The sequence below is a fragment of the Phascolarctos cinereus genome, unplaced genomic scaffold (assembly GCF_003287225.1).
Source record: "Phascolarctos cinereus isolate Bilbo 61053 unplaced genomic scaffold, phaCin_HiC Scaffold_2;HRSCAF=192, whole genome shotgun sequence".
Classification (NCBI taxonomy): Eukaryota; Metazoa; Chordata; class Mammalia; order Diprotodontia; family Phascolarctidae; genus Phascolarctos; species Phascolarctos cinereus.
Window position 1 is genome coordinate 39,524,889 of NW_027555625.1, and position 18,409 is coordinate 39,543,297.

The 18,409-nt window shown below is 41.3% G+C and overlaps 1 pseudogene across 1 annotated transcript; it reads right to left on the minus strand.

Moving 5' to 3' along the window:
• Positions 1-7,716: 7,716 nt before the first annotated feature.
• On the minus strand, positions 7,717-8,657 carry LOC110192473 (uncharacterized; annotated as a pseudogene). The gene is made up of 2 exons (XR_013484480.1): positions 8,411-8,657; positions 7,717-8,250 (listed from the first exon to the last, which is right to left on the minus strand). The product of XR_013484480.1 is annotated as an uncharacterized LOC110192473 (transcript).
• Between the last annotated feature and the right edge of the window lie 9,752 nt (positions 8,658-18,409).

Below are 18,409 nucleotides of genomic sequence, written 5' to 3' on the forward strand. Positions count from 1 at the left end.
CCAAGTTGTCCAGATCAGAAAGAGAGCACATCAAAGTTTTCATGTCAATCAACAGTGGGATGAAGCCTGTGAGCAGATGTTGTCTTTCCAGCCACTTGAGATAGGGAGATCTAGGCCCAAGACAAGTTGGGAGGGGAAGATCTCTGGGTTTCTGTCCAGAGCAGGAACAACTGCTATTTACACTCCCTTTGGGCCATCAAATCCCAAACAGTGACCCAGGGAGGCTTGGGCTGGGACTTAATATTGGCCAATCAGTGACAGCCAGAGTGTTGTGGATTGAAATTATAGTGTAGTATCTCCATTTGAATCTGAATGGGCTTTATCAAAGCCTGGGTTTCCAGAGTTCAGTTTCAAGCAATTTACATTCCTTTGGTCAGAACCCCCAAATGCAAGTGTGTGATTCCCCATTGAGAGGAAGAGAGGAAGAAAGCAATTGAGAAAGAAAGGAAGGAATGAAGGAAGGAGCATTGCCCAACTGGAACTGAACAGTTGGGTCCCCCAGTGAGGCAGCTGTTACTACTCACAGACTATTTTTTCTCCTTCTTTCTGTTTTAAAAAAAATATTTATTTTTAGTTTTCAATATTTACTTTTATAAGGTTTTGAACTCTAAATTTTTCAATTAGTTCACAACTCCACCAACAATGTATTAGTATTCCACTTTTCCCACATCTCCTCTAACATTGATCATTTTCTTGTTTTGTGATGTTAGCCAATCTCATAGGTGTGATACGGTGCTTCAGAGTTTTTTTTTTAACATGCATTTCTCTAATCAAAAATGATTTAGAGCATTTTTTTATACACTATACTTAGCTTTAATTTCTTAATCTGAAAACTGTCTGTTCATATTCTTTGACCATTTATCAATTGGAGAATGACTTGTGTTTTTATCTATTTGACACACTTCTATATAAGTTTGAGAAATGAGGCTTTTATCACAGATATTGGTTTCTAAAATTGTTTCCTAGCTTTCTGCTTCCCTTGTAATGTTGCTTGCACTGCCTTTGTCCAACCCCTTTTTAATTTAATGTAATCAAAATTTTCCATTTTGCATTTCCGAATGTTTCTCTCTCGTTTGGTCATTCATTCTTCCATTCTCCATAGATCTAACAGGTAAAGTATTCCTTGTTCTCCTAATTGCTCCTAGTTTCACCCATTATGTCTAAATCGTGTGCCCATTTTGATCTTATCTTGGAATATGGTGTAAGATGTTGGTCTGTGCCTAGTTTCTGCCATGTAGTTTCCTGTTTTCCCAGCAGCTGTTGTCAGACAGTGAGTTCTTAGCCCAGAAGCTGGAGTCTTTGGGTTTATCAAACAGTAGATTACCATACTCATTGCCTCCTGTGTCTGGTAGGTTTCCATGCCTCAATTCTCTCCCCACTCCAGCCAATGCAGCACTCAGCTGTTAAATTGATCATCTGAGAGAGCAGCTCTCACCATGTCACCTCTTCTGCTCCTGACACTGCAATCCCTCTTTATTACCTCCAGAAGCTAATAAAAATCCTTTAAAGCCCTTCAGACCTTGGTCAATTCCTCCTTTTCCTATTTCCTCACACTCTACCCTAGTGACACTGGCCTTTTCTCTGTTGCTCGCGAAGGACCCTCCTCTGACTCTGTGCCCCTTCACTGCTGTCCCATGTGCCTGGAATGCTCTTCTTCCTCACTGCCACTTCCTGACTTCACATGCTTCCTGTTTGCTGAGAAATAAACACATGGGGAAGCTTCCTGTTACATTCTTTTGTTACTATAATCGCCAGCCCACCCCAAAACCTTTTCTCTAATACCCATACTTCATGCTGGATACAGGAATGTCTGTGTCAGGTGTCTAAGTGCATGTGCCTTTTCAGTTAAAAATTTTCAATACTGAACTTAAAGACTAAGAGAAGAACATTTCCATACCTGCAACAGAACACAGAAAGAAGATTCTGTGTGAAGCTATGAACATCTCATTTATACAACTTGCAAAACAATAATATAATAAAGTCCATCCCTGTCTTTGCAAGTTGTCCTGCTTGTCTATACCTTCTTCTGTTCTTTTTGTGTGCATTTAAAAAGGTGATTCAATGCTCTACTTTTTTCTCCCATCACGATTGCTCTTGCTTCATTCCTGAATGAAAAATTGAGAAGAAATAAAGAAAACAAATCACCTATAATATACAAGCACAGGCAAGCACAATAACTCTAGACAGTGTCAGAGTCCACTTTCTGCATCTAGTGTCCATCCTCCCTTTGTCACGTGGTTAGCACGTCTTCTCAGAGTTTCTCTAAAGACGTGGCTCAGAGTTGTTTGTCATGACCATCCTGATGTCTTCATGCTTGCTAATGCTGGAAGTAGCCTTGCAGCTGGTGGTGACTGTCTCCTGGAGGAAGTAATTGGACAAAGTAATGAGATAAAGTGATAATGTGATATATTTCTAATTAAATAGGATAGCAAATTTTGAGGGAAGTTTCAAAATTGGAGAATCAAATTATGCTCTCGCATAACAGACATGCTTTGTTTTGCTCTCTGAATGCAACCAAAATGCTCCTTTGTGTGTCAGCAACTAACTACAAGGCTGGATGAAACCGATTCGCAGCATACTTCTGTTTATGACTCCCAAGGGCAGGATGCTTTGAACTGGACGCTGTCTTGAATGATGAGACTATTTCTTATTTTGGTATTTTATAGACATGAGTGATGGTATGTTATGCGATATGTATTCATGTTAATGATAAAAGAAACACAGAAATCCTGCATCTATAATGTCAATGGACACCTTGACATTCTGTTATCTTATTGTATTTACAGTCTATCCAACTAAGAAATTCCCTTCTCATATTATGGTTAACACATATGGAGGCTCTAATTTTGGCTGACATAGGCATCCTGAGCCTGGAAGGGAGGGAGGGGTGAGAGGGAATTACTGTGAAGATCTAAGAGCTCCTTTGTTTATCTGTCCCTGGGCTCATTTTCACAATGAGCTCCCATGCTTATCTCTGCATGTATGTTCCAGAAGCTTTCAGAGAATTAAACATGTACATGCAGCTTGGTTTTCTTTCTTTTTCTTTTTCTTTTCTTTTTTAGGTAATTGTGAGTGACTTGCCCAGGGTCACACAGCTAGTAAATACCAAGTGTTTGGTCTGAGGCCAGATTTGAACTCAGGTCCTCCTGACTTCAGGGTCGGTGCTGTATCCACTGCACTGCCTGGCTACCCCTGTTTGTCTTTCCTAGAATGACCTTAGTAATGGCTGACAAAGCACAAGTCTAAAGTCTTAAAGAAAGCAGTTGGGGAATGGCTGACTAAATTATGGTCTACAATAGTAGTATACTGTGAAAAAGCTGGTTTTGGAGAAACCAGAAAAATTCATAAAAATGTACTGATGCAGAGTGACATGAAAAGACCAGGAGAACAAATGATTGAGTAAAAACAGCAAGGCCTGGTACATAGGCCATGTATGGTGCCCAAGCCTGTCATCCCAGCTACCAGGGAGGCTGAGGCTGGTGCATTGCTTGAGCTCAGAAGTTAGGAGCAGCAGCTGGGCTAAGGCCAGATCAGGTGTGCAGACTAAGTCTGGCACCAGAAGCCCTGGCCTCTTCCCCCAGGAGCTGCCTAAATGTCACTGGCCCAGATCTGAGAAAGAGCACAACAAAGTTTCCATACCAATCAACAGTGGGATCCAGCCTGTGAGGAGCCGTTGTATTTCCAACCAAGTGAGATAGGGACAACTACTCCTATAACAATTGGGGAGGGGAAGATGTCAGGGTTTCTGTCCAGAGCAGGAACAACTGCTATTTACACTCCCTTTGAGCCATCAGATCCCAAACAGTGACTCAGAGAGGCTTGGGCTGGGACTTATTATTGGCCAATCAGTGAGAGCCAGAGTGTTGTGGATTGAAATCATAGTGAAGTATCTCCATGAGTCTGAATGGGCTTTATCAAAGCCTGGGTTTCCAGAATGCAGTCTCAAGCAATTTATATTCCTTTAGTCAGAGCCCCCAAATGTAAGTGTATGATTCTCCATTGAGAGGAAGAGAGGAAGAAAGAAATTGAGGAAGAAAGGAAGGAATGAGGGAAGGAGCACGGCCTAACTGGAGCTGGACAGTTGGTCCCCAGTGGGGCAGCTCCTCCTACTCACAGATTGCTGCTCATCCTTTGTTCTTGAAGAGACTAATGACATCAGGAAGGTGAGGTTCAGAGGAGACTGGCCACACCCCATCAGCATTGATTCAGATTCCTCAGGTCTCTCTGGCTAGGCCAAACCCTTTTGCTAACTTGGATTACAGGTGATTTTAAAGTGTGTAAAATTTATGCATCCGTCTGGAAATCACAGGAGATGGAATGCTTAGGGTAGTTTTAACCTTTTTTTAGGGTAGTTTTATCTTTTAATAAGCCTGAAAAATGGAGACTTTTCAGCTCTCTTAAGGAAGTGGAGAGAAAAAGTTACTCAGAGCTGAGAACTGTCACCACGTGTCTTTCTAAGAGAATCTATGAATTTATGGATAATATTTCCTTTCAAAGGGCTAAGAGTATTGGACTTTTAAAAAGCCTTTTAAATGTTTATCATTAGCAATTGTTTTGATTTAAGTCTGTTTACCTTGGTTTACTGTTCTGTAAGTGGGTAATAGTGGAAGTCACTTTTGAGAGAAGTTATGAGGATCACATGATTGTAAAATAACTGGCATATGCTAGACAACATTAATATTATCTCTCTAATTTAAAGTAATTGCTGCACACCTGATAACTTTGAAGTAGTTTTGAAATACCAAAAGTAATAAGATCAATAACTTCCATATGTGATAATCACAAAAAGCAATTGATGTCATTTGAAGGTTATTATTGGTGTTATTACTGTATTTCTCAATTTTTAATCTAGATTTTGTTGCATAGGAATTGGGCCTTTTAAAAAGAAAGGGATGTAATCAAATCTTTTTGAAAACTTAACATTTAATCAAGTATATTTGGTTACAATCAAGTAATAATACTAATACTAATACTAATATTTACTATGAAAGAAGATTTTTCATTTGAAATCTTGGCTATTATGAAAATCTATAAGGTGGTTGCAGGTGGTAGTTTCAACATAAGAATGATGAGATGACTGATTCTCTGTGAAAAGTGATTTAGAAATGTGTTTACCTAAATTGATAATGACAGCCTTAAGTTTTAAGTACATTATAATATGTAGGGTATTGTTTCATTTCTAAATTGTTCAATTAGGTAAATAATTGTACCACCTTTGCTGTTAAAAAACAATTTCTCTTATACTCTAGATGTTATTAGATTAAGCATTGTACTGTCAGAGAAAAGGAGAAAAAAATGAATGGGTTAGGAAGCTCTTAAGTCATTCTATCAGACCATGTGTTGTAATATTTTTGAAGTATTATAATTTAAGAAATTGTAAACTTCCATGTTTTGTCTATATTTAAAGGGAAGTTTCAGCTAAAATTATTAAGTTCTCATTTATGAACATTAAGATTGTTAACTAGTTATTTGAAGTTATTATTTAAATCAAGTATTTCCACAAGTATTTTTGTGAAAGGAAACATGGTAATTGTGCAAAGAAAGGACCTTATGAAATCTCCTTGTAATTAATTTATTCTGGTATAGTAAGAGGATAAATGGTAAGCTGTTTTAAAGAAAGGGAAATACTTTTATGAAGAAATGTTTTGGAAAATCTTTTGTGTGATTTTTAGAAGGCCTACTAAGTTTCCATTTCCAAGCCAACTTGTTGCAGTAATAATTTGATACTGATGACAATTATGTCCAAACCTCGTGTGAATTTCATTCCTAGATTTGTTGTGTCCTTGGAATGGCCTTAATAGATGTTTTCTGAGAAATAAAGTGGGAGTCAGCAGGTCAATGGGAGCAGCATGTAGTGAGCTGTAAATGGGGAAGATCTTGCTGTTTTGATCTGAATTCATTCCATGGCCTAAAGAAGGGTTCAAAATTAGTGTTTGAACTTATCATATGTATAAGATTCAATTCCTGAAGTATTTTATGATATTTAAGGAGGAACATGTGTAGGAATGCATGCAAACTACTTCAGGCCCACTTTAAAGAGGTTCCCTAACCAATGTGAGATCATAGTCACCTCTGAAAGTGATTAGGGAACTTGCAATTCACGTCCTTATGGGACTGATAACTGACTTTATTCTGAGTGTAACTTCAGGTGTGGTTATCAAGATGAGCCACTGACTCATGATGCCAGCAACCCTGTAGGGAGGGGTTAGTGGGTCTGTGAATTGCATGTATAAAGTGCAGAGGGTGCTCTCATGGGAAGGTTGGGAGGACGAGTATTCTGCATGAGCTGAAGTAGGGTTCTCCTGACTCCCTTTGCCCACTATGACACCTGGCAGACTTTAAGCCTGGCTCAATGCAGTTGGTCATTACATAACATCCGTCTGGAATTGACATGAAGTTAGGGAAACATTGTTCCCTTACTTTAGTTTTTTGTCCCTTTTCTTTTATGGTCCATTTCTGTAATAAAAGTTTGTAACCAGCTTGTTAAATCCATTAAATACTAGCTTGGTGCTGGAACATCTGAGGTTATTATAGTAAGGTGCAAGGATAAGACTGAGGTATTTTTAGGGCACGTTTTCTAGCCCCTTCCTCACACCAGGAGTTGAGAAGGGTGGTCCTTCAAAAAGGCTGCTCAGACACCCAGGGGGCTACTGAATCCCACTGCTGCCTCCAGTGATAAGAGAACCCTATGGCCTCGGTAGCCTGTGTGCAGGGTTGTGAGTAGAGCTCCCTGTGTGTCTGCACCTGCTATTTGTCACTTGCCTTTTGCCACAGGGCTCTGAAATATGTAAAAAAGGCCAAACGGTATGGGTGATGTCATTTGATTCATGTGTGATTTGCCTTTAAGTGCTGCACAGTTGTGTGAAGTTGTCAGCCTCCTTCTCCCCTCGACAGTGATCACAGTCCATTGGCAGGATAGTCAGGCAGACTGGCGATGGCTCTAGATGCAGTGGGTGACTTTAGCGTCCTCAATGTTTGACCAAGCTCTGAGTGCTGCACAGTGCCTGATTCACCTACCTTCATGGCCTTTGGAGCGAATTATTTTCATCTGCCATTCTGCCAGGGGAAGTTTTCACAGCCTTGGTGTAGACACCCCCTAATTCACCGAAGGTTTTGACACCCCTTGGTTACTTTTAACTGTTACCTATATTTGTGTTTGTATGTGTGTCTGTGTGCCTCTGTGTGTGTGTGTGTGTGTGTGTGTGTGTGTGTGTGTGTGTTATCTGACTACTTTGGTCCCCTTGAATACTTGTGTGCTTGTGGTCATGAATGCTAATTCCTCTACCCCCTCTCTGATCTGGCTCCAGTGCTGCTGCTGCTCTGTCCAGGCTCTGCCCCTCATCATGGGGAGGGCAGTATCCTGGCCCTACAGGAATAGGGATAGCAGGCCTGTTGTCCTCAAATCAGGTTCTCAGGCATCTATCCCTGCAGATGGGAGTCATGAATGATTGCACAGTGCCAGTGAGTTCCCAGGGTGAGGAGAAAGACTAGATCCATTGTATAGATGAGGTTGCCTCAAGAACTTTAGGGACTGTTCCACACACCTTGTCTATCCTGCCTGGGGAAAAACAGACAGAGCTGAGAGTCCAGGTCCATTCCCCTGCATTGTCTATAGTTTCCTCTTCAGAAGCAGCTCAGGTCTCCGGACTTAGGATTGGGAGCAGAGGACAGAGTAAGAATGAGAAGCAGACCCATGGGAAGATTTGTGGTCCTTGGCTAAAGCCTACCAGGCAGAAGATTCTTTCTCTTCCTCCTTTTCTCTTTCTTCTTCCTCTTTCTACCTCAACCGGGTCTCTTTGACAAATGGCTCCTGCAGCAGGACTGAATTGGGCCCAGTTCTCCCCTGAGGGCGATGGTTTTCTCAAGCCTGTGACTCTGGGGAAGCAGCTGCTACCCTCTGCTGAAGGGCTGAGCAGCCTGGAGGTTTTTGTTCAGGGCTGAAACACTGTGGGAATGCATAATTATAACCCGCAGAACAGTAATAATCTGCCACGTCCTCAGCCTCCACTGCACTGATGGTGAAGGTGAAATCTGTCCCAGAGCCACTGCCACTGAACCGGGTCAGGGACCCCAGACTGCAGGTGGAAGCACGATAGATCAGGAGCCTGGGAGACTGTCCTGGTTTCTGCTGGTACCAGGACATGTAGTTGCTAACGCTGGAACTGGTCTTGCAGCTGATGGTGACTTGGTCTCCTGCAGCCACAGACAGGGAGGCTGGGGACTGGGTCACCTCAATGGCTGCCTGGGATTCTAAAGGAGAAGAAGAAAGAGATTGCAGTGAATGAAGCATCCTGTGTAGAGACAGTGAATGCAGGAGTAGTTCCCTTACCCTCAGGCTGTGTCAGAGATGCCCACTGGAAAACTCCTGTTTCTAAAGTGATGCCAAACTATGGGTCATTGGAAGTCTTACCTTGAGGCCAGAGCAGTAGGATCCAGAGGAGCAAGGACTGGGAGAGCATTGTGACCCTGGCAGAGCTGGAGGCAGAGAGCTCTGAGCTCAGAGGGAGACAGATGGGAGATATTTGTATGTGAGGCTGGGTTTGAGAAGGTGCCTTGGATATCACCATGCAAAACAGTGCTGGCCCAGCCTGAAGTGAAGGACCCCAGGAGTGGTTATATTCACATTGGAGGGAGTGGCCCATTGTATTTCCTGGAAGGCTTCCCTCACATGGCCTCTGTTTTTATTGCTGTTTTAAATGCACCTGCCTTAGGGTGGACATGTTGGTGGCTGTGGCAGGTGGCCAGTTGTGGTTATAAGCAGGGGAAGCCTGTCTACCTTCCCAGGAGAGATCTGATGGCTCTGGGTCTAGAGACCAAGAGTTGACAAGGGTCTATGCAAAGAACAGAATGAAGAAAGAGAGGAAGGAGCTGAGTTAGAAAGAAAACTAAGACCAGGGAAGTAACAAAATTTATAGAGAGTTAAGGGCCCAGGCTTAGATGAAATGGAGACGGGTGTCTGTGTGTGTGTGGGGGGACTTGGAGATTCTGTGGTCTACTATGTGTTGGGAGGAGAATGTGTCCCTTGCGTTGTTGAGGAGAAACATTTATTCTTGTCTTCTGTGTTTCTGTTATATCTTTCTGAAAGCTAAACAACAAAAAAAGATTGCTGTCTTAACCTTTTTGTTTTTTGTAGATGGGGAAACTGAGGCCAAAAGGAGGAAAATAATTATTCAGTTACTCTTTTTCTATTAAAGTACATCTCCTTTCCTCCACTGATGTCTTGGCACAGCCCTGCCTCACTTAGGTCCAGTTCACTTGCAAGTCAAGCTGTCCCTTCCTGATGTCATTGGTTCTCTTCCAGAAAGAACGATAAACAACAACCAGCTGCCACCTTGGAATCTTTCCTGTAGACAAAACCAGCTTGAGCCAGTTCGGCCCCTGACATTCTTGCTCCTTCTGTTAGGATTCAGGGCATGAAGGTCAGAGCTACCATTTATAAGTATATGACTCATCATATGGAAGAAATGAGGAAGGAAAGAGAGAAGGAAGGAGCATTGCTCAAGTGGAAGTGAACAGTTGGGTCCCCAGTGGGGCAGCTACTACTCCTCACAGATTGTTGTTTGTAGTACATTCTTTTAAAAAACTACATTTATTTTTACTTTTCAACATTCACTTTCATAAGATTTTGAGTTCTACATTTTTGCACCTGCTTACTACTCCACCATCATGCATTAATGTTCTAATTTTACACATCTTCTCCAGAGTTTATCATTTTCCTCTTCTGTCAAGTTAACTAATATAACAGGTGTGAGATGGTACCTAAGAGTTCTTTTAATGGGCATTTGTCTAATCATAGTGATTAAGAGCATTTTTTTTCATGTGACTATAGATAGCTTTAATTTCTGCATCTGAAAACTGCCTGTTCATATCCTTTGACCATTTGTCAATTGGGAATGACTTGTATTCTTATAAATTTGTCTCAGTTCTCTCTGCATTATAGAAATGAGGCTTTATCAGAGATAGTGGCAGTAAAAATTACTTGCCAGGTTTCTGCTTCCTTTCTAATCTTGGTTGTATGGGTTTGTTTGTGCAAAACTTTTAAATTAATATGATCACAATCACCATTTTGCATTTCATAATGTTCTCTTTCTCTTCTTTTGTCATAAGTTCTTCCCTGCTCCATAGATCTGACAGGTAAACTATTCCTTGCTCTCCTAATTGCTTATAGTATCAGTATTTATATCTAAATCATGTACCCATTTTGACTCTGTCTTGATATGGTGTTTAAGATGTTGGTCTGTGCCTAATTTCTGCCATACTGTTTTCATTTTCCTAGGGGCTTTTGTCAAATACTTCTCATTCCAAAAGCTGGAGTCTTTGAGTTTATCAAATAGTAGATCGTTATTGTCATTGACTTCTGCGTTTTGTGTAACTAACCTATTCCAGGGATCTATCACTATTTCTTTGACAGTACCAAACAGTTTTGATGATTGCTGATTTTTCATAGTTGCAGATCTGGTATGCCTAGGCCACCTTCCATTGCATTTCATTTAATTCCTTTGATATTTTAGCACTTTTGTTTTTCCAGAACAAAATTATTAATTTTGGTAGTTTGATTGGAATGGCAAACAACACATAAATTAATTTGGGTAAAATTGTCATTTTGATTGTGTTAGGCCAGGCATGCCCATGAGCAGATGACATTTTTTCAGTTATTTACATCTGATTTTTCCTTTATTCTTCAAGGGGACCAATGAAATCGGGAAGGTGATGTCTTGACTTTCCAGGGAGTTGGATTTAAGTGAGGCAGTGCCATGGAAAGTCATTAGCCTCGCTCTCTTCTGTAAAGACATGTGGGTCCAGTGGCAAGACATAGATCAGGATGACTATAAATGGTTCCTGGAACCTGAGAAAGACAAATGAAAAGCTGAGACCTGGGAAAGACCTCTCTCCCACTACATCTGGGGCCATCTTGCCTATCATCTTGACCTATGCCTTAGCACAGGCCTCAGGTGGGTCAGAGGGGGAGAGTGAGGCTGATGTCTTTGCGCAGCCCCTGACTCAGTTAAATCCAATTCACTGGCAAGTCAAGACATCCCTCTCCTGTTGTCACTGATGCTCTTCCACAAAGAAGGATAAACAAGAAACAACAATGACCTCCCCCCATCTTGGAATCTTTCCCTGTAGACAAAACCAGCTGCAGCCAGCTTGGCCCCTCACCTTCATACCCCATGAGTTTGGATTCATGGTCTGAAGGACAAAATAACCAGAATGAAGTGGTTTTCTTTGCTCAGATCACCGAGGGTGGCTGGCATCTGATGACTAGGGCTTGTGAGCTTCTCCTCTTCCTTCCTAAAGGCAAAATTACTTTTCATAGATCTGAAGATTCGGAAATCCTTTTTGCTCTGCACTCATGGGAAATCCCATGGGGTGGCAGGTTTCCTGCCCTAGGATCTCCACTAAGGACGCTTTATTTCTCTATTTGTGGCTTTGATTGATTTCAGGACTTGACACTCCTTTGTTAAGTATAACTTGTCAATCAATCAATCAATTAATCAAATAATCACGTACTCAACAAAAAATTTCTTAAATGATTCCTCTGTGGTAGACATTATGGATACATTGCATCTGGGTATTCAACTTATTCTTATCTAAGCATCTGCAAAATAAATATGAGGTAATTTTCTGAGGGAAGATGATGCCACCTTCTCAGGTAGAAGTCTAGAATTGAAAGACCCTGAGGATTCTGAAAGGTAGAGGGGAGGGCCTGCCTGGGGACTATCCAGTACAAAGTCATGGAAGTGGGAGATGGGAATGTTGGGTGTGTAGAAGAAGAAGATCAGGAATTGTCACCTGTGCCTTGGGGTGTTATTGTCTTCTGACTCCCTGAAGGCTATGCGATGGGTTAGAGTTTTCTGAGCTTAGATTTGGTGCATAGGATGTGAGACCTGCTTGAGCCCTTCATTACCCAATGAAGGCCAAAAATGTGGACTGCCCAATCAGAGAGAATGATTTAAGCCCTTCTGGACTGAGATGCCAACAATCCTCTGGGATGATCTCTGAGTGAACCTGAAATTTTCCTGCTGTGTCAGCAACAAGAAGATCAGATTAAGGTTGCAAACACATCCTGAGTCAGGGACACTTCCTTGCTTAATGGCTTCATAATCCCCCATCCTAACCGTTTTTGTGAGTAGTTCAGCTGTAGCTCTGCTTCATGCTGTCAGCTTGAGAGAAATAAACATCTATACAACCTAATTCTGCTTGTTTGTGTTAGACTGAACTCTGGGGTTGACATTTTTGGTGCTGTGACTCAGATAGGATGGGAAACTGCAGGCTAGATCCTAACCCCAACAGTTCTGCAGCTTGGCACTAGACCTATTCTCTTAAAGTTCTAGCCTTGAATGGTGGGTGAGTCCTTTCTCTAATCCCCACTCATATCTCAGACTCCCATGCATTTGGTAGAAGCCCACATTTCTCTCCAAGCTAGCTAGGAGTAGAGACCACCCGAGGTTGGACAGGTCTCCTCTGAAGATAAGGATTTCTTCCATACTTTGTCCTCTCTGCATGCCTTTGGTTTCTGCACTCCTTAGGTCACCCAGGTAAAATTGGATTTCTGCACTATGTTATTGGTATCTGTCTTGTCATTTTGTCTGTGTCTGCATTAGTGTTCATAAAATGTCTGTTATTTTTGCACTGTAAACTACATTTTGTTACCTTGAAAGATTTAAAATGTAGCCAGCCAGAAAAACTTGTAAGTGCTGTAAGACAGAAAACACTGGGAAAGATTAGTGAATTTTTTTATTATTTTGAAGTCATAGCTGAAGTAGTGGTCTCAGTAAGTAGGACTAACTCCCACCTTAGGCTTTCCATGGGAGATTAGGTTATAAAAAAGGAGGAAAAGTCTGTAAGACATTTCATAACATTGGCCAAGTTGTTAGTATGGAAATAAAGTTAGATAATCAAAATTGTAGAACCACTAAAAATGTCTTAGCAGATTTTGGAAGTTTGAAGATGAATCATTAAGGAGTTTGGAAATTAATCTTTTTAAGATTGCAGGAGAGAACTCCTGAGATTTTGGAAAATTAAGTCAACCTCTCTGCCTTCCCCACTGCCTTGCCCTGGAGTAATGAGTGTATCTCAGTTATGGGGATTGCTAACAGCCTATTTCTCTCTATTAACCCCTCTCATGTCATATCAGATTAAGAAAAGAGAATGCTGGAGAACTGTAGGGCAACTTGAATCACCCTTCTCCACTTGAGGGAAGAGGGTGGCAGCAGCCACAGTGGAGTCCCACTTTCAGCGGCCCCAATGCCCTGTGCTCCTGGGCAACTTGCAGCCCACCCCTCTAGGAAAGCCTGGGTGTATCACTCAGGTGCAACACATGCTGACCACCCTACCCCAGCAGCTACAAGTGGCCCTAGCCCCAATAGAGCCTGCAGCTTGGGGGCAGTAGATCAGGCCCCATATCCAGCATTCATTCACCTTGCCCTGCCACCAGGAACCACCACCAATGGGAAAATCTTGGCACCAGCCACCGCAGCCCCTAGGTAGTGCACTCTGCCATATCCCCCAAAGCCCAGTCAGTCAATATCCAGGACAAGCCTAGCCCTTGGAAGATTCTGCCCTGCTGCTGCCTGGGAAGGTCCAGGTGCTCCTGGTAGAACTGAGCATGGCAGTACAAGGTGGGGGAAGCCAGCCAGCCTCTGCCCTTGATGACCCCAAATCCTTTTGTCTGGTTGCAGAAACTTATTAGCTACATGACTTTAGCAAGTTATCTTGTCTGTGCCCCAATTTTCTAATCTTCAAAGAGAAGAATATTAATGGTACCCATCTCCCCAGGTTGTTTTTGTGAGATAAAGTGCTCAGCATGGTGAGTGGCATATGCTGAGCAATGTATTATTATTGTTTCTTTAATTGAATGTAAGTATTCCTGATACCTGATAAGTCTAAAGTGGATTTAAAATGCCAAAGATAATAACATCAATGATTTTTAAAAATATATGTGATAATTTGGAAATGCAACTGATATTATCTGAAGTTGACTTTTTTGTGTGTTATTACTGCATCCCTAAATTATATCGTATTTTGAAATTTATATTATGAAATTTGAGAGACCATTGCAAACCAGAAATGTTGTTAGACAAAAACTCCACTTTTAATTTGGATGCTATTAGATTATGAGTTGGGCTTTAAAAGGATGTGACAAAAATAGATATTTGAAAGTTGTTGGGCAGCTAGGTGGTGCAGGATAGAGCACCGGCCCTGAAGTCAGGAGGACCTAAGTTCAAATCCGGCCTCAGAACACTTGACACTACTAGCTGTGTGACCCTGGGCAAGTCACTTAACCCCAATTGCTTAAAAATGAAAAAAAAATTCCTAAATATTTAATGAGGCATATTTTGTTACTAAGCAGATAATAATAATAATATATAATAGCAAATTTTCTTTTGAAATTCTTGAATATTATGGAAGTACATAGCACAGAGGAAAGATGTAGCTTCAACATATTCATGATGAAACCTCAATCAGGTATTTGTTGTACATCTGAAGGCCAGAATGTTGATAGTAATATAAAAGTAAAGGATAAATAAAACACTAACTGCTAGGGAAACATCCAGAAAGACATTCAAGCCCTTCCAAGTACCCCATGATCTAGTGACTCTAGCCTTCTTGTTGTTTCTCATAAAGGACCCTCCTCCTGACCCTGTGGCCCTTCACTGCTGTCCTATGTGCCTGAAATGCTCTTCTTCCTCACTGCCACTTCCTGGCTTCATGTGCTTCCTGTTTGCTAGAAAAAACGTGGGGAAGCTTCCAGTTCATTTTCTTGCTAGGATGACCTTCTCATGCAGTGTTTTCTTTAATGCCCATGATTCATGCTGGACACAGTAGTGTCTGTGGCAGGTGTCTGACTGGGTGTGCTTTTTGATTTAGAATTTTTTTTTAATGGTTCTTCTACTCATTGACTTTTTGGACCTCTTTTGCCATTTGGGTTAGGCTATTTTTTAAGGTGTTATTTTTTTTAGTATTTTTGGGGGTCTCCTTTTGGAAGCAGTTGACTTGTTTTTCATGATTTTCTTGCATCACTATCATTGCTCTTCCTAGTTTTTCCTCTACTTCTCAAAATCCTTTTTGAGCTCTTCCATGGCCTGGGACCAATTGTATTTTTCTTGAAGGCTTTAGATGTAGGAGCTTTGACTTTGTTTTCTTCTCTGGGTTGTATGTTTTCATCTTCTTTGTCACTAAAATAAGATTCTATGATCTGACTGTTTTTACACTGTTTCTTCATGATCCCAGCCAATTACTTGAGTTACAAACTCTTTTTTAAGGTAGGGGTCTGCTTCCAATGTGGAGAATGTACTGTCCCAAGCTTCAGGGGTTTTGTGCAGCTGTTTTTATAGATACTTCTAGAGACCTGTAAATTTCCAGTTCTTCCAAGGTGCTATAATTAAGGCGAGGTGTTTATTCCTTTCCTGGCCTCTGCTCTGATCTATGAGTGACCATTAGCACTCTTTTGTCTCACAGGATTGTGAACAGAAGGATTTCTCTTCACTGCCACTACAAGCACCACGATGCCAGCACTCCTCGCCCCAGGACTGCCACCCAGAACTGTGACCCAGATCCAAGCAAGGGCAAAGCAAGGAATCCTGTACAAGCAGAGAGATCTCTGCAATCCCCCTCTGATCAGCCACTTGATTCCCCTTCAGTGTGTGTGCCAGAAGCTCTGGAAGCAGCTGGGAACAGGGGCTGGGACCTCACTTCTCTCTCACCACAGGCACAGACATTTCCTATTGACCTTCTAAGTTGTCTTTGGTGTTCATGGGTTGAGAACTCTAGAAACCACTATAGCTGCCCATGATTCAGTCCCCTGAGGCCTGCTCCAGGTCTGCTCTGGCCTGGTTTGTCTGCCAGCCCATGCTAAACTGTTCTCTTCCCCTGGCCAGCGTGATATACCTTTCCAATCAACCATCCAGGTTGCCTTGGGCTGGAAATTTGTTTCACTCTATTTTTTTTATGGGTTCTGCCGCTTTAGAATTTGTTTAGAGCCATTATTTTACAAGTATTTGGAGGGTTTTGAGGGAGAGCTCAAGCAAGTCACTACTTTTACTCCACCATCTTGGCTCTGACCCAATTCAAATTTTTAATGTTGAACTTAACGTTGAACACTAAGAGAAGAGCATTTCCATACCTGCAGCAGAACACAGAAAGAGGATTCTGTATGAAGCTGTGAAACTCTCTTTCACACAGCTTGTAAAACAACCATAAAATAAAGCCCATCCCTGTCTTTGTAAACTGTCCTGCATATCTATACTGCCTTCTGTTCTTTTTGGCACATTTAAAAAGATGAGTCAATGCTCTACTTTTTCCCCCTTCATGATTCCTCTTGCTTCATTCCTGAATTAAAAATTGAGAAGAAATAAAAAAAAACAAATCCCCTGTAACATAGAAGGACAGTCAAGCAGAATAACTCTAGACAGCGTCAGAGTTCACTTTCTGCATCTGGTGTCCATCCTCCTTTGTCAGGTGGTTAACACGTGTTCTGAGAGTTTCTCTAAAGATGTGGTTCAGAGATGTTTGTCTTGACCATGCTGATGTACTCATACTTGCTAATGCTGGAACTGGCCTTGCAGCTGATAGTGAATGTCTCCTGGAGAAAATGATTCGACAAAGTAACAAGACAAAGGTGTAATGTGATATATTTCTCATTAAATATGATAGCAAATTTTGAGAGAAAAGCTATAAGATTAGACTGTTTACTGTAAAAATTATATGGAGGTCTATATCATCGGCTTCCAAAATTTATCTTTCATGGAAATTCAGGCTTTAGGGATCCTTTGGTAATAAGTTTTCAAATTTGTATTTTCCATTATGAAAGTTTCTGTCTGATAATTTTAAAAGGCAGAAGAGCTCATTTCATGATTGGACCCCACATATTAAAAGATTCATATACCAGGTGCAGGAGTTAGCTAAGGACCGAAACCGCCACTGGTATATAAACTGAAATTCTCTGAAATTTCAGAATTGGAGAATCAAATTTAGGTGATTATACTAACTTATACTAAGGCAGAATTATCTAGGAACTTCTAGATTTGGACCACAGAAGCAGAACTCCCTTTTAGAAAAGTCTTGAGAATAAAACTTGTTGTCCTAGAAAGGATATCTGGAGACCAGATAACTACATGAGATATCTGGGACTTAAAAGGTGCTGACTAACTAGACATTGAGAATAGGTTACTGGGACACAAGGACACCTAATGTTAGTTGCCATTGTATGGTTTCTGCTTTTGTTTTCCTGGTTACCTCGTGACATGTGAATTTCCTTGACAAAACCAGTCTATTGTGAGTCCTCTGAGTGATTTAATCCATTCCTGACTTAAGGTAATTGTGCAATTATGGGAATTTTGAGAAAAACTTCATTGTATTGTTTGAACCTGAACCATCTTTATGTGTCTTTAACCAAGGACTTATGTTTTGCTATTTATTCTAAGTTGCCAGTGTATATGTCTTCTAAGAGCCTGTCAGGTGTTTCTGAGGACTCCCACAGCTGCCACCTTGTGGATGTGGACTCCTGGATCATCTGAAGGCACCAGGTACAAGTGGATATCTCTTCTCACTGTGTGAGGAAGAGTGAAGTCTTCCCCATACCTGGGTTGGCCTGCAGGTGGCATCTTTGGGCACACCTTTGACCTAAAGGAGGGGGATGTGAACCATTTTTGAGACCCCCAAGATCTGAAAAAGTCCTAAACCTAGATTGGACAATGAAGAGAAAGACATTTTTGGCCACTCTCAGCTTAACCTACCTTAATGCTTTGCAAGCTCTGGTATAACAGACATGCTTTGTTTTGCTCTCTGAGTGCAACCAAAATGCTCCTTCCTGTGTCAGCAACTAACTAGAAGGCTGGATGAAACTGATCCGGAGCATTCTTCTGTTTATGACTCCCAAGGACAGGATGCTTTGAACTGGACGCTATCTTGAATGATGAGACATTTTCTTATGTTGGCATTTTATGGACACATATTATCCCATGTTATGCTATACATATTCATGTTAATTATAAAAGAAACACAGAAATCCTGGATCAGTTATTTCAATGGACACCTTGATATTCTCTTTTCTTACTGTACTTACAATCTATCCCATTAAGAAATTCCTTCCTCATATCATGGTTAACACCTATGGAGACTCTAATTTTGGCTGACATAGGCATCCTGAGGCAGGAAGGGAGGGAAGGGTGAGAGGGAATTACTGTGAAGATCTAATAGCCCTTTGGTCTATACATTCTTGGGCTCATTTTCACAGTGAACTCTCATGCTTCTCTCTGTATGCATATTTCACAAACTTAGTGAGAAATAAATGTGTACATGCAGTCGGATTTTGTCTTTGTTTTTCTTTTTTACGTTCTTTTTAGGCAATTGCATGTGAGTGAGTTGCCCAGGGTCACACAGCTAGTAAGTGTGAAATGTTTAGTCT